Source organism: Aedes albopictus, chromosome 2, assembly GCF_035046485.1.
Source record: "Aedes albopictus strain Foshan chromosome 2, AalbF5, whole genome shotgun sequence".
Classification (NCBI taxonomy): Eukaryota; Metazoa; Arthropoda; class Insecta; order Diptera; family Culicidae; genus Aedes; species Aedes albopictus.
The window spans coordinates 478,235,395-478,252,570 of record NC_085137.1 but is presented as its reverse complement, the minus strand read 5'-3'; the positions used below and the strand labels follow the sequence as shown (position 1 = coordinate 478,252,570).

At 38.9% G+C, this 17,176-nt stretch overlaps 1 protein-coding gene across 2 annotated transcripts in view; it reads right to left on the bottom strand.

Annotated features, from left to right (window-relative positions):
• Positions 1–17,176, bottom strand: part of LOC109413956 (basic helix-loop-helix ARNT-like protein 1) — a 347,751-nt gene that overhangs the window by 131,636 nt on the left and 198,939 nt on the right. The gene's annotated exons all lie outside the window — the stretch shown is intronic.

Below are 17,176 nucleotides of genomic sequence, written 5' to 3'. Positions count from 1 at the left end.
GTGAGTTACAGTATAATAAAGTGTTATGTAATGAGTTACAGTACAATACCCAACTCATTCGTTGCTTTGGTTACGGAGAACGAAGCCCGTAGATGGTACTCCAGTATTGCCAGACCAGCTACACTCACACAAGGAACCAATGAGATTATATCCCGGGACTAGCAGGCATCTCCAGTGTGTGAGCGTTGATGATCTTCTATTTTGCCTAGACAATGGCGCCTGCCTCGTCAGGATACAGGTCAGTGTGGAGAAGGGAAAGAAAGTGATGATTGCAATCGTTTGTATCCACATCAGACCGAATATACCTCTGCGTCTGCACAAACTGCGGATGCGGATGTCGGAGTGTTGGTGGGAAATGGTTAGCAGAGGGCTCACACATTAGCGCGTGGATGCCAGGCGTAAGGTGATAGATTAGTGCGATTATTACTATGAAGCCAAAGCGGTACAGTTCGATTAATTGCATAACTTGTAGGCGTTATCTGATAGATTGACACCGTGCTGTGAAAGTTGGAAGGAAGGGAAACGGCTTTTCGACCGTTTCTGGTTATACATGAGATGTATACATAGAGAGGAGAGTATAGAGAAAGTGGATAGAAAGATACACTGAAGGAAAGGAACGGGCCAGGGATTGAACCAAGGACCTTCTGCATATGAACCAGAAGCAGTAGCCACTAGACCACCAATCCCGTCATTGCATTGGTTACGGAGAACGAAGTGTATGAAGTGAGCAATTTTGTTCACAAATATAAGAAACATCGATTTCAAGTCATCAACATGGTAAGAAACGTAGAATTTTTTTTCCTTCGCATTTTTAAACACAGGGTATGAAAAAAATATCAACAGTACCGAATTCAAGAAGGCACTAAACTCATGTTATTAACAAAATCTTTTTTTAATTACAAATTCCATCACATTGATTCTGTTTCAAACTTTTTTTTTTGTATTTCATCCTTAGTTCAGGCGATTAGTGTATGAATACTACTGTTCATCGAAATAAAACTAAATCATAAGAGTCATGCCTTTGGCATGTTCACCCAATTACTCATAACAACTCAGCATCCTCCCATTTGCTAGCAACCACCACCAGTGATTATTTCCCCTCGATGATGGTGTCAAGTGCAAAGCTTAAGCGAATGAACTTTCCGGGATCGCGCGGTAGAACCGTTGCTCGTTGGTTCGGTTCGAAATGCGTAATTCAACCACCTGTTCGCGCGCGCCCCATTCGCTCACTTGCCTCCACGGCACGATGCGATGATCACGTGTGTAAACAATAATAATCAACTGCAAATTGGGAAGAATGAACCAAAACGCAATCAGCATATTTTCTGCTACAGGTTCTCTTTTTTTTTTTTTTTTCATTGGCGCTCCGGTTGGGTTGTTGTTTTGACTAGATTCGCGCTTCTAAGCAGCAATTCTTATGCGCATACCTACCCACCACAACTCAGACGACGACGCAACGGACGACGCGACGCGGAGAGGCCACTTAGCGAAATCGTTCAACCACCGCGTCCGACCGACCCGAAACCTGTGGCATGTGTGGCAGATTTGGGAAGGGGGATAATCGAGCTCAGCCAGTCAGCCAGCCAGCACCATTGATGCGCGTCACTTCTGGGTCTGGGGTGATGGTGTGTGAGGGAAGCGAGCTAAGATTGCAAACATGATCAACAACTAGATCTACACATTTGGAATCTATGAAAAGCTGCTTTTGGATTAAAATTCAGCAGTCAATGCCTTTTGGTTTTGGTCTGATTAGCGAAATAAACAAGACTTTGTCCGATCTATTAGGCGTATGTTTATTTCGGGTGGAACATTGAAATCGGATACGATCTGTAGAGTTGGATTAAAAGTGGTTCAAAAAATGACAGTTTAGGAAACGTAGTTGACGTAGCTAGGAGAGAATCTTAGGGTTATAGATGCCCAGTAGAAATTATTAGACAATTCTTTAAAGAATTTAAATTGCATTATAAAGGTCAACATTCAGAATTTGTACCATTGTACCTATTCAATTGTAACTTAACTCATAGGGCCTGATGCAATGAATTAACAATGAGCTTTCAGTTGACTCATCTAAGCACCCAACAGAACACAACAATTGGTCTTTGGTAAACTAAAAACTTACTCCGTAACCGTGTTGATGATACATACCTGAAAGGAACAGATAAAAAAACATTAGTTAAGGATGTGATTTTAACAGTTTGAATTTTATAAAATGCTTAGTCTTGAACTATATTGATTGCACGTAGTTGCTACTCCTGTATCGGCAAGCCAACAGTTTTTTTTTTGTTTTTATTTTTGTGTATTTTAACTGGTTGCTAATTCTACACTGTAGCCAACAGTACTTGACTAAGATATATGTTTGATATTGAGGCTCCATTTCAATACCTCCTCCTATTGTTAGATGATAATGACAATTAAATGAAGGAAACGGAGAAGCATTGATTATACATTCACTCTCTCACTAGAGACCATGTGTAGACATCAGTTCAGTGCAGTCTTTTTCTCTACGGATACCCCACGAATTTGAACCAAAACATCGATGAAAACTCAATACACTTTCAGTAATAATACAAAGGGAAGTTCGATGAAAAGAAATCGAGAATGTCAGTTAGGAACTAATGAAAATTCATTATCGAAATATATTCTGCAATAATTACAAAACTTTGATAAATTTGTGTTTCCCATGATTCAAATACCAAATATCATGAGTGGTCATAATGTGATAAACAGCCGACTGAGCTCAACGGTATTGAGATATCGGTAATCTGTAACTGACCCCGGTAATTTAAAATAAGTGTTCATCATTCATTGACGTAGCTACAGCTTTTTTTCTGCGTGGTTTTAGGTTCAACGTCTGAATCAATTATTGTGTTCGTCGCGCTCGCTCCTCAGCAATTCGACTACAAATTATTATCAAACAACTTGAACGGATCAACCATCTGCTTGTTTTAAACTTTCTATCGTAGTATTGTTTCTAATTGAGGAATACGTGGGGGAGAAACAGAACTGAGTTAAATTATGCATTTGTAATTACAATTCAGGGCAGTTGACCCAACTTGTTGCACTTGAGTCACTTACAAGGTTGCATTCCACCGTACAAAAACTAAAATTTCCCTCAATAAACAGTTTGCTACATTGTTGCCTACAACTCAACTCATATCCACTTACTCGCGGTCATGTCCTTCACGATAGAACACACACTTGCTTGTGGTGTGGCCCTTACCCTCCTCCCATTTCTGTAGAAAGCAACCCACGCATGCAGGTAGACGTTGAGGTGGCGCAACTGCACTGTTTTTCAACCGCATTTTTTATTATTCAAATGATGGTGTATAATTTTGCGACCGCGACCGTGGACCGTGGACCGTAGGTTATTTTTGTCATCGATCCATCCATCCACTTTCCCGCGTGTAGAACTTCAAGAGAAAGTCGGCACCTGCTTGCATCACACCACACCACACCACCACACCACTACCGTCCACAACTCACCAACTTACTGATCGAGCGACCATGTGAGTTGCTTCTGTCACTGCTCTGGGATGCAACATTGAAAGCCGCCGTTCCGAAATGCCGATACTGACATGAGCAAACGTCAAGGCGGTCCTCGTCGCGCTCAGTGGGGTAGATCCAGGGGAAAGATGGGAAAATTAATTTTGGAGTATTTTGCAAATCAGGTAGGCCAAGCATACCTTTGAATTCAAAAATAATCCTTCATTGTACCGAAATATTTGCAAAACTGATACATCAAAAAGTATTATTTTGTAGAACAGTACAAAAGAAATCCATGTAAGAATAATGCGTAAGAATGCCCTAAAATTAGTAGTGTGACAACAAACACTCATAACTCATACAAAGCAGCACTAATTTGACTCATGTTTGGTACGTGTTCTTTCTTCTTCCACTTCTTGGCGTAATGACCCCGCTGGGAAAAGCAGCGTAGTGTTCAATGAACACTTCCATTGTTATTAACTGAGAGCTTCCTCTGCCAATGATGGCAGAATGGCAAAAGTGTGCTATTACCCGAGCAGAAGAAAAAAAAAAAAACTCAATAAAAGCATATTTTGATATGAAGATCAAAAAGTGAAATTGGTTTGTTTGATATAAGAGGTAAAAGTACTGGAAATAATAGCTAAAATTTACTCCTCGACCAACATCATCATAACTAATGTAGCTCTTTTGAGAGCTAACCAACCAATAGCAGCGAGCTATTCGGTTGATCTTCAAATAGCAAATTTTGCTATTGGTCAGACGTCCTAGGAACATTTATTTGCTATTATTTTTAGTACTTTTACCTCTTATATCAATCAAATCAATAGCACGTTTTGATCGTCAGTACTTGACCTCTGCCCGGGTAAACTTCGCCACTGTTTGGCGTTAGAGAGTATCGATGATGAGATCCTAAACTGAGAAGGTTCGCGACAATAAAAGAGATGAAGTGTTTAGTACACAGTTTGGGCAGAGCGAAGGTATAGTGCATTCGAAAACGTGTGACGTTTATGACATAATTTCCAGCAAGGTTGTTCCCCAGCCAACAAAAAGCCGTATATGATGTTAAATAAGGTCGGCAATGTGGAACCCATGGAGGAATTTTTTAAGCAATCCCGATGAACTCCGGAATGAACTTTTGTAAGAATGCTCATAGGGATATATGGAGAAATCCTTAAATAATTTCCTGAATAAATTCCGGAGGTTTTCTCGATAAAATCATTGAAAGATTTTCTAAAAGAATTTTTGAAATTCAATCCACAGCGAATCTTTGAAGAAAATCCCGAAGGTATTCATGAAGAATGTTTAAAAAAATCTAAAAAATATGGTGCAGTTACACAAGGATAGTTTGAAGAAAATGTTTGAAGGTACCGTTGGCAAGTATGGGAAAAAATCATTCAATTATTGATACATTTTACCGTGACGTTACAACGTTTTGACGCCTTTCCAGTTATTTTTTAACACTATAACTCTTAAATACGACCATCAAATAATTTTGCATGTTCAAGTTCCTTGTAAAATGTGCAGTAAATAAAATCTGTTAAAAATTTAGTTTTCATTGGAAAAGTTTGTTCAAAATGAGAATGAGTACAACGTTGTAACATCACGCTACTCATAGCCATCTTCAACATACTTTTCCAATGAAAACTAACTGTTCAACAGCTCATATTAAATGCAAATTTTACAAGAAATCCGAATATGCAAAAGTATATAAGGTTCATGATCGAATTTACGAGTTAGTAGTGGAAAGCACGTGGAAAGTCTGGCAAAAAAAAAGGCGTCACAACGTTGTAGCGTCACGGTAGAATGTGTCTATCATGTATCTTTCACTCACTATCATGCACAATCTGATGCGAGTGTGCTTCTCCTCCAATCAAGTAAAATCTTTCAACTAGGGTTGTTAATAGTCATCGGAGCTGAAGCATAATCACTGACGACCAAGGGAAATAAAAAGTTTACGTCACTAAGTCAGCAGCTCTTGAATATTTTCCTTTAAACACCGTCGCAACGAAAAATGTTTGCCATTTCTCTTTTTTGGCATTTTCGTTGAGTGACTTGCACCGAAAAGGGCAGGCAAACGAATAATCAGCCTCACGAAAATGGCTGACCAGAAAAAAAATGCAAAAATGAAACCCGCCTTCATTTGGAATCGAACCAAAAATCTTCAGATTGGCAGCGCAACAAGCATACCATCAGAGCTAATTCAACAGCTCCGAGAGACCGGGGCTGAATCATCAATAAAAGCTTGACTGGTTCGCTTTCGTCTGCAATCGGATGCCATGTGACGAAAACATGTTCGTTTTTCGTCGTTGCAAAAGGAGACAAAAGAGAATGACGAAAACTATAGCTCTCTGTTTTATTTTCGGTTCATTCTCGTCGTGGTTTCTTTGTCGGTCGCTGATGACGCAAGTGACGGAGTTTTATTTGCTGACGAACTTTTTTAATTTTTCGTCGTTGGTCAGTGACGAAACAGATGGTTACCAACCCTGCTTTCAACATTCATTGCCCATTCTTTTTATTCACCGTACACCGGGCGACGCAAGTAAGGACGGCCAAATGAATCGCTACAGAATCTGGTGTCAAAGACAAACGAAGCAATGGACTTATCCATCGATGAACCGAATTCATCGCGGTCCGAGAATTTTGGTCTGTTCCAATCAGAATCGTCCAATTCTGATTGGAAACGGCCCCGCTCTAGTGTCAAAATTCTCGGACCGCGATGAATTCGGATCATCGGTGGATAAGTCCATAGACGAGTGCAGCGATGAATTTTGAATTCACTCGCCCACTCTCAAAAAAGCACTACTCAGAAGTGTATAAGAAAAATCCGATTTTTAAATCTTTGGTCGTTTTTCGGCATAATGTTACATGCAAAGTGAATCTTAGGCAAATATTGTAATTGCTGACTGATAATTCTATTTATTTATTGAAAGAGCAAACCAAAATAAAATATTTTAATGTATAGCTGGGTAGTATCTGGTGAAAGCGTACTCCGCTGTAGTGTCAAAATTCGCTGGCCGAGTGTGCTTTCAGCTCGCAGTGCATTCATCTATAGACGAGTACAGCGATGAATATTGAGTTCACTCGCCCCGAAAATTTTGACACTACAGCGGGGTGTACTCTCAAAAAAGCACTACTCAGAAATCTGTGAGCAAAAACCGTTTTTTTAAATTTTCTTTAAATAATTAGTTTTTTTAAATAATTATTATTTTTGACATAATCTTGCACTCAAAGTTAAGCATATGGATATAGTTTATACTGACTAATATTTCGACTTATTTATTGAAAAAGCAAAGCAAAATAAAACTTTTTTTTTAAAGCTGGGTAGTACCTGGTGGAAGTATATCCCACTGTAGAGTCAAAATTCTCGGAGGGAGTGCGCTGCATATTGGAACGTTCATTTAGCGTTCATTGGGAGCATTCGGTACTGCGTTTTGATTCAATCAGCTGAATGCCACTCGATTGCGAGTGCAACCTATGAACTTATCCACCGATGAACAAAATTCACTCGGTCCGAGAATTTTGTCTTGTGTCATCCAATTCTGATTGGAAACGGCCTCGCTCTAGTGTCAAAACTCGCGGACCGAATGAATTTTGTTCACCGGTGGATAAGTCCATGAACCAAGCTGATTGATTTTCACACTCTATTACTCGCGCGTAGAGGGTCTTGTTTCCCGGACTGAAAAAAATCCCGGGATTCGGGATTTTTATTTTTCAAATCCCGGGATTTCCCGGGATCCCGAAAAAAAATTAAATTTTCCAAAAACCAAAAAAAAAATTGTATGGCAAAAAATTCTTGAACTTTTTTTTTTCGACAACAAAAACGTTCAACATCGGTGAGTTCTTCAAAAAATGTTGTAAAATATCGTTCAAAAATACTTTTAATAAAAAAAATAAGAGTCGTTCGACTTCAAAAATTCCATGCAGAAACTCCACAAATATTTTTTTCGCAATTTTTGACAAAATCATAACAGTCTTTTCAAATGTTTCTTTGTTGTTTTTGCTATACACGTTCATTTATTTCCACAATTGTATTCCATTACAACCAGGACATACAGTGCATATCAGATTTTTTACAGTTATATATCCAATACTTTCTTCGCAAATAAACCATTTCTACTTACCAATGGTATTTTTATTTTGATCTAAAAGTTTGGAAAATAAACTAGAACTTTCTTATAAACCTCGTCTAAAAATTTCTAGATGGATTCATGATCAGACTTTTGGAGACCCTTTTCTTTAGGAATTCAATCGAAAATAACTTCACGACGTTGCCAAAATATATTCAAGAGATTACAGAATAACGTCCTGTAGATGCTTCATTAGAAATTCTTTATCAATTTCCTTGACTATGCGCCTCCAAAAAGTCCCACCAAGATTTTTTTGGTCAACTTTTCGTCATAATCCTGTCAAGTAATTCATCATATTTTACAGACATCAATACATTATCCCTAATTGATTTCTCTAGAAACGTCATAAAAAACGTGTGTTGTACTTCAGGACTCTTGCAGCATCAAGCATCAGATTTTCTAAAGAAATCAGGTGTAATGACTGTGCTATGGAAGTACTATTTGAAAATATTCCACATCGAAAAATTTCTCAGCAAACACTGCTAATAAAAAAATTGCAAAAAAATACGGCCATACATTTTAGTAATATTACCAGAACTACCTAAAGTAGACTGAATAAATCCTCAGAATCCACCTTTTGATCTTCTATCCTTAGAAAAATATGGCCATTGGACCATATCAGTATTAAATCGAATACAAAAAAAATAAATATTGGTGAAAAGATTTAGAGTGAGAAGCCAACCGATCGTTTTTTGCATGGGTCGTTTTTTTGCTCTAACTCAGTCAATTTTGAACCAATTGACTTGATTTTTCGTACCAATGATGCAAATGATCACCTCACTAGTGCTCATCACAACTCATCAACTGTATATTTATCGCGTGCGATTGAACTGTGCACTGATCAGCGATGACCAGCAGCAAAGAGGTGGCAAAACGAACATGATGTAAATCACAAACGATTTTGCACACATCTGACTGGGCCGCCACACGCTCGCCCGAACAGCTGAACCATACCGAATAGGTTGGTTTGCGAAGCTACGACACGAACGCTCGACACGCACACAGAAGCAACATTCGCATGTACCGATACCATACTAATAAAGCTTCCAGCCAACGATGCTTCGCGATAAGCTGTCGAAAAGCATCGAAAGCGATGAAAAGAGATGCTTGGCTAGAACGCAACGGCTCAACGGCGAAAAGGAAGAGTCAACTATGCTGAGCAGTGTTGAGTCCGTTCGTGTGCTACTCGTATGGGAGGTTGATTGAATAAAGCGAGGATTGGTGAAAACGTATTCGTTGTCGAAAGCAAATCGCATCATTTCGCGAATGTTTTCATCAAATAGCAAGCTTGTTTCGTACACTGATAGCACTAATGGTGCTTACATGTGCACATAATCTTATGAGAATCGATTCAAAATTAACTGAGTTACAGCAGAAATCACATCCGTTCAAAAAAGAATCTGATGTCTAGCCATTTTAAAATTTTCGGGAAATCCCGGGAATTTCGTAAAAATATCCCGGGATTCGGGATTTTTTAGATCCCGGGATTTCCCGGGATTTTTGTCCCGGGAAATCCCGGGCAAGACCCTCTACTCGCGCGTAACATCATACGGGCGTATATATATTTTTTTTCTACAATGATCGATTTTCTCTTTGCCAGGTAAACCATTTTCGGTTTTTTTTGTTGTTTATGAAGCTAGATTAAGTCGTCCTTTACCGTAACACACCGGAATAATCCAAAGAGAAAATCGATGAAGCGAAATCTATCACTGTAGATACGCCGGTATGATACTAAACGCGAGATTTGTTTCTCTCTTTCCTTTCAGGCTTCGGTGTCATCGTTCGCGAGCCACTTCGTGTCTCGTTCGCTCTTAGCGCACCGTGCTCTCACTTAGCATTGGGTAGTTGACCTTTTTTGCTATTTTATTATGCCTGTCCAGAAAAATCAGAATATGGCGATTACCTGCCTCTCGTTTCCGATATAAGCGCGACAGTTACTAATCATAAGAGGGTCACCAGATTCTAAAAGTATTTCATTCCATTGTATGGGGTTTGACACCAAGCACACTCATTTCACTGAGCCACTCTTACCGTTCATCACAAATACATTCAAAAACATCTGTCACTTCGCGAAACCCACGTGTTTTTGTTTTGGGCGGGAACATATTTTCTTTTGTTTTGCCTTGCGACTGTCACTGCGGCTGTATATCTCACGGGCGTACGACCGCCGCAGGACTCTAATAAAAGATAAGCGCGACAATACATCGCCGGTGTTCAGGTGAGCGAGTGAGATTTTTCATTAGGCTGCGGCATATTTTTGAAAGGTTATTGAAACCTGGAATTTATAAGCTTCTCTGGTTTTAAATGACATAGTAAAAACTGCCAAAAAATCATCTTAAACTCCGATTTCACATGAAAAAAAAAATCAAATTTTAAGGCATATTTCGTCAGTTTTTGGTGAAAAGCTTTATAAAAATGAATATTTTGACATATATGTAGTTTGTTCTTGACATATTTAGGCAACACAAATATTAAAGCTTACGAACTCCAGGTTTCAAAACCTTTCCAAAAATAAACCGCAGCCTATTCCTCATGCTTGATTGTTGGATGAATTGCAGAAGGAACTTCTGAAGTATCCATGGAGGAATCATTTGAAACAATTGGAAGGAATTCTCTGAATTCTTGAAGAAATTAGTGGAGGAATTTCTGGAGAGAAGGCTTGGCGGAGTTTCTCAAGGAAAACTTGAGAAAATTAAAAAAAAATAAAGAAATCACTGGGAAAATCTTTGGAAAAATTTTTGAAAGAGCCTGTGAGGATATTAATGAAAGAATACTTGGAGGAATAATTAAAACATTCCTTGAAGAAGCTGTAAAATTTCTACAGGAATCATTAGAGGAATTCATAAAGAAATCATTGGAGTTTTTTTTTCAAGATCCACCAGAATATTACAGAAAGAGCCCTAGAAGAGATTCCTTAGAATTCAATTTATTTCAATTCGATCTGTTATAGAGACTTTCAGCCTTGGGCTGGTTCATCTCTTGATTCCTAGGAGAATCATTGAAGGAACACCTGAAGGAATCTTTGTAGAAATTTCTATAGGATTTTTTTGAGAATTATTTCAATAATTATCCAAAGCATTTTCTGAAGGATTTCTATGAGGGATGCTTGTAATTTTTTTAGGAATCCAGAGATAAATTTATGACGGAATTTTTGTAGGAAGTGCGTAATGAATAAACACCTTTTGACAGCTGGGCAACTGTTTGACAGCTCCGCCCAGTATAAAATACGACGAGGGGTGATTCATCAAATCGCTCTCATACAAACTTCAAATTGATTTTTGAATAGGTTCCCGGGCCCCAAAATTCATGAAAATTTGGATTTCGGCTCAGTTTGACATGAAGATTTAGAATATTGAATTATCTCAACACCGTTAAAGAAGCCAATTATGGCACAACCTAAGTAAAACTATTTGTACAAAAATAACGAGAAGACCACCGAATGCCATCAATATGTTAAAAGACAGCTGAGTTTCCATACTTTACAGGAAAAATATAGAAACATAGCCAAAACTACTTCTAGGATTTATTACAGCGTGTGCCAATGATAGGAACCCTGTACCAGTTATGGTTACATTTTTTAACTTCGGTTCCTTTTCGCACTATTTCGATGCATTCCTTATGGGATTAGCCATAATTGGTACACTATGGCGAATAAGGGTGCAGGAAAGCCGACATTTTAAGGTAAATTTCTATCATATGTAATTTGAGCAAAATGTGGAGTTCAAATGAGTGCATCCATCTTTTGCGAGCGTGATCTGTTGTTCACAATTTTTTTCTTGTTGATTTACAACGTTAAAGAGTGAAAATCAACTATGTCGAGTAATTGGTACTACAGCCATAATTGGAATACTTTATTTGTTGGTTTTAATTGGTTTTTCTCGGTGATGTTGAATGTCATTTAAAAAAAAATGGTTTTTTAAATGACATTCAACATCACCGAGAAAAACCAATTAAAACCAACAAATAAAGTAAACGGTGATCAAAACAAATGAAAGATAATTGGAATACTTACCCTACTTTAAGGCGAAACTGGAAGCATTTTCTCATTTTTTCGGTTTTTGATTTTTTATTAAATAACGAAGCAATATTTTCAAAATCGGTTTTCGTGTACGTTTTTGCAAAAATGGAAAACATTTTCCATCGCAAAAAAAATTCAGAAGATACCTTGATCCATACTCTACATGTGCACGAAAACCGATTTTGAAAATATTGCTTCGTTATTTAATAAAAAATCCAAAACCAAAAAGTGAGGAAATGCTTCCAGTTTCGCCTTAAATATTCTTTAATAAATTTATTGATTTCTGATGATGAGAGACAGTTGCAAATTACCCAGAGGGAATCCTTGAAAGAGTTTTTGAGATAACCCTTGGCAGAGTTCCTGGAGAAACCCTTTGAGAATTTTTTGAAGGAATTCTTGGATAAGTATTTGATTGATTGAATACGTGGAAAAGCATTTCAAATGATCTACAGAGGTATACTTGAAGTATCAAGCGAATTCTCTTGAAGAGATTTCAGAAGAAATAGTAGCAAATAAGTCAAAAGGAATCTTTGGAGGGATTTTAAATGGACTCGTTGTATAAATTTATTAAGAATTATACAAAAACAAAAAAAAATGAAGGAATCTCCAGAAGAATTCAGGAAACTTCTGCTGAATTCCTTGGAAGAAGCCCTTAATGAATTAATGAGCGAATCCTTGGGACACATTCCACGCACTTCGCGGTTTTTGAACTTCATCGAAAAATATTTTCGAACTCCTGTTGTCGATTTTGATTCTTTTTGCACCAAAATGAACAAAATTACTTATGATTTCCTAACAGTACTCGAAACTTTGAAAATTGTTTCGAGAAAGTGGCAAATTTCTTGGCGTTTAGTCAAAATTTGTTATTTTCGCTATGGTGTCCCGTTACACTATATTTCTTGATTTCTTTCGAAAAAAAAGGTCCAATTCAAAGTATGCGGTTGAGAATACAATCCAAATAAGCTCTCGATCAACCCCACTGTACCCCACTAGGATCATCCTTTGGCCTCCTCTCGCGTGCCCACAGTTCCAGTGAAACACAATCAAAACACTTTTATCTGGAAACATTATTGCACGCCAAGGTTAGTAGAAGAAAAAAAATTGAGGGAAATATTGTCGATACACCACCATCATCGCATCGGTGTCCGATTGGCATCCGGAAGAGGAAAAATCTTCTAGGCTTTCGCATCCTCCACCCACACGAAGAAGGAAAAGTCTGGTGAGGGGTGGGTGGGGGTGTGAACCCATGGCAGGTCTAGCCTTGATTTTGTTTGCGTTGATGAAAACTGTTCGGGAAAAATGTCATCGAGTTTTCCGGGAAACCGGAGATGGAATCGCCGAGTGGTGGACGACGCGACGGGTTGGTAGTCAGCTGGATGGATTCTTCTTTTTCACCACACTAGTGACTGCAGCCAGCAGTGCTGAAGCCCGCACATTGATGGCGCTGCTGGCTGGCGTGGTCTGGTGGTATGATCGATCGACCGCATTTGTATGCAACAACAAACCTGATGCTTCTGGCTGCTGGTGCAATAATTCGACTGTGTTCAGTCTGTTTGGCCAGACGGGATTCCCCCAGGTGTACACATGTGCCAATATGGTACGATCTGAACCGGTTTGTGGTGGTGGTAGCGGTGGTGCGGTGGTATGTTATGAGAATGCAATTTGATTGGATGAAAAGAAATATGTGCTCTTCTGGTGTTTTCGTGCGAAAGCACTGAACACTGAACTATCTGGGTAGTTTGGGGAAAATCATTACTTTTTGTTGGCTGTTTCTGTTCGGTGCCACAAAATCGAAATTGATTTTCCGAACCCAGGTTGAAACAAATAATAATCAGCAAATGGAAAGTGATTATAACATGATTGGTTCAAGTGAATTTGATTCATTTCCTAATGTTTTTAGATGAACAAACGTGAGTACAAGATGATTTGGCACATTTGTCAATGAGACGAATCAAACATGATGATTATAGGCACTTTGAAATACAGTGCGTTTTCTGTTTGTTTGCTACATCCGTTTATCCGACTTTCAAAAATCATTTTCCTGAAGCAAATTGGCCAGACGATTTTCTATGAATTCCACCAAGGATTCCGCAAGGAGTTTCCCCAGGTTTCCTTCAGGTAAGGGACTGTCCAATAATTACGTAAGGGTTTATGGGGAGAGGGGGGGTTTGAGAAATCTTACGTGCCAAACATTTTTTTGGGCTCTCATACAAAATATCTTACAATGGGGGGAAGGGGTGTCGGAAAATCGCAAAAAATCCCTTACGTAATTAATGGACAGCCCCTAAAGAAAGATACGTGAGCAGTGCGGAGTGAGAAAGGAGCTGCAAATAGTGAGGGATGAGCTGTAAATCGTCAAGAATGAGAAGTGAGGAGTGTGAAGCAGTGAATGGTGTAAATTAGTGAAGAATGATTTCTGAGTATTGAGTTGTGAAAGAGAGTGAAGTGAGTAGTGAGGAATAAGCAATGAAAAGTCGGAAGTAAGCAGTATAGTGTGAGGAGTAAGAAGTGAGCATTCTAGAACCAGCAGCTAGGAGTGTAAAGCAGCGAGAAATTAGTAGCTAAAAATGAGAAAGTGAGGAGTGAGAAGAGAGAAGTGAAGAGTGGGCAGTAAAGAGTGAGATGTGAACTGTGAGGAATGAGTAGTGAAGTAATGAAGTAGTGAGTGAGGAGTGTGAATCAGTGGGAGTGAGACGTAAGCACCAAACATTCAAAAGTGAGAAGTGAGCAGCGAGAAACGATAGTTAAAAATGGTGAACCATGAGTGTTCAATAGTAAAGAGTGACAAATGAGTAGTGCGGAGTTAGTGGAGAGATGTTGAGAGTTACTAATGAGGAGGGATGTCAGGCTTGACAAATACCCCTCACGACTAAATGAGGAGGAGATTTCCGCGATTTGCTGAGGAATAAAATTGAAACTTCGAAATCGCAACAGAAACCCTTAACAGTTATGAATAAGAAACAAGATAAGAGCTCTTTATGCAGCTAAAAGTTCGTCCAAGATCGATCATCACATGTTGTGTTTCTCACATTCAATCACAATCGCGAGTTCCACACCAATATAAAAAATACACCCGAAATCAGCATCGTTTGCTTTTTTTTTGTTTTCATCTTTCTCACTTGGTTTCTATTCCCCAAGGAGTTTCCCCAGATTTTCTCCTGGGATTCCTTCAGGAATATGCTAGGGATTCCCTCAGTTATTCTACAGGAATTTTAATGAAGATTTATTCAGGAATGCCCTCAGAAACTCCCCCACGGATTCCTTCAGAAATATCGCAAGAAGCTCCTTCCGAACTCTTAAGATTTCTTCGGAAATTCCGTGATATTTTCTATGAAATTTCTCTAGTAGTCCAAAAATCCTCCAGAGATGCGTTCTGAAATTCTTGTGAGGGTTCCACCAGGGATTCATTGAGAAATTCCATCAAGAACTGCGTCAGAATTGCTCCTGCAGTTCCTTCATTAATGCCTCCAGGGATTCTTTCAGAGGTGTTCCTTCAGAAGTTTTCCAGACGTTTTCCCTTAAACTGTGTAGAGGATCCTAGTTCATGAAGGAATCCCTGAAGAAATTGCTAAAAGAAGCCTTACCTGGAGGATTTCCTGATAGAGCAAGTGGTGGGAGAATCTCTGGAGATTCCTTGAAGAAATAGTGGAATTTTTTTCGGAAGGATTTCTGTCCAAAATTTCCTGAAGCAATGTATGAAGTAGATATCTAAAGGAAATTTTGGGAGACGAACCATCGGTATTCCTGAAAATTCTGAACAAAAAAAAAATCTGTAAAAATGCCTAAAGGGATTTCTCATCGACACCCTTGAAGAATTTCTCAAATAATCTCCGGAGGATTTTTTGAAGGAATCCCTGAAGGAACTCTCGGAGATACTTTTGTTCTTAGAACAATTTTATGAAAAATTCCTGGAGAAATTGATTTTTTGAACGAACCTTTGGAAACCTGGAAGAACTGAACAATCATCTGCAGGAGTCTTTAGTAAAGTTTCTGAAAAAAATCTGGAGAACGCCAAAGGGATAAATTCTAGAGAAAATTCTGGAAGTCTCTCTCTCTCTCTTGTTGGCGTAACGTCCTCATTGGGACAAAGCCTGCTTCTCAGCTTAGTGTTCTATGAGCACTTCCACAGTTATTAACTGAGAGCTTCCTCTGCCAATGACCATTTTGCATGCGTATATCGTGTGGCAGGCACGAAGATACTCTATGCCCAAGGAAGTCAAGGAAATTTCCTTTACGAAAAGATCCTGGACCGACCGGGAATCGAACCCGTCACCCTCAGCATGGTCATGCTGAATACCCGTGCGTTTACCGCCTCGGCTATATGGGCGGCTGGAAGTATTAGTGAAATAAATCTAAAGAAATACATGGACACGGATATCTGGGGGACCATTGGGAGCAATTCTTGCTGAAATTATTCAAGGAACTCCTCCAAGAATATTTTTGTTGCAAAAGTTCAAAACAATATCGCCCAGAAAGAATGTCTGGTGGATGGTGACATTTGATACTTTTTAATGATTTTGATTTTCTATCACCGAATTGATTTTTTGCGTAAAAAATGCTTTCGGAAACCGCATACTTTGTTTGATTTTTCAGCATAAGCTGTCTCATGTTCGTACGCATTCTCATAAGCTGCCCTATGTTCAATTTATACGCGTAAAAAGCTGCCCACAAATGAAGAGGAGTGAGCAAGTGAGAAATTAGGAGTAAAAAGGGTGCAATGATGAGTGAGCATTGAAGAATGTGTAGGGAGTGATAAAGAATTTGGCGCAGTGAGGAAGAAGATGTGAGCAGTGCGAAGTGATAAGTGAGAAGTTGGGAATCAGGAGCGCGAAGAATGAGCTGCAATTGATGAAGAGTGAGAAGTGAGACGTTTGAAGCACTGAAAAGAGAGGGATGTGAAGCGATAAGTGCGGAGTGAGAAGTGAGAAATGAACACTGACAAGCGAGGGGTTAGAAGTAGGCAGTGAGAAGTGAGAAGCAATCAGTGAAGAGCAAGCAGTGAAGAGCAAGCAGTGAGAAATGAGAAGTACGAATTGAGCAGCCAGCGATGAGCAGTAAAAAGTGAAAGTTGGTGTACTCGACTGTAGCTTTGGAAATTGTTCTATGGCGATAACTGGTACACTCTTGTGGGCTTCGTGGCCGAGCGAAAATAACTTGAAAATGACTCGTGTTCAACCAAAAACCTGCGCTGTCGATACTTCATTGTGACTTGCTGCTTGGGTGGAAAAGATTGTTAACTAACCGAAACATTGGACAAAATATAATACCATTTTTTTTGTTCAATACTTTGAAGACACCATAAATCAGTTAGAAATTGAAAGCATTGAGAAATGAGCAGGGAAGTGAAAAATGAGGGAAGAGACGTAAGAAATAATTATTGAATAGTGAGAAGTGAGAAATGAAGAATTAAAAATTAGTTAAAAGAAGAGTGGGTTGCGAAGAGTGAGAGGTCAGGAGTGAGTGAGAAGTAAGCATTGAGCAGTGAGCATTGAAATGTTGAGAGTGAGGTGGAGTGTGAATCAGAAAGCAGTGACGAACGAAAAGTTCA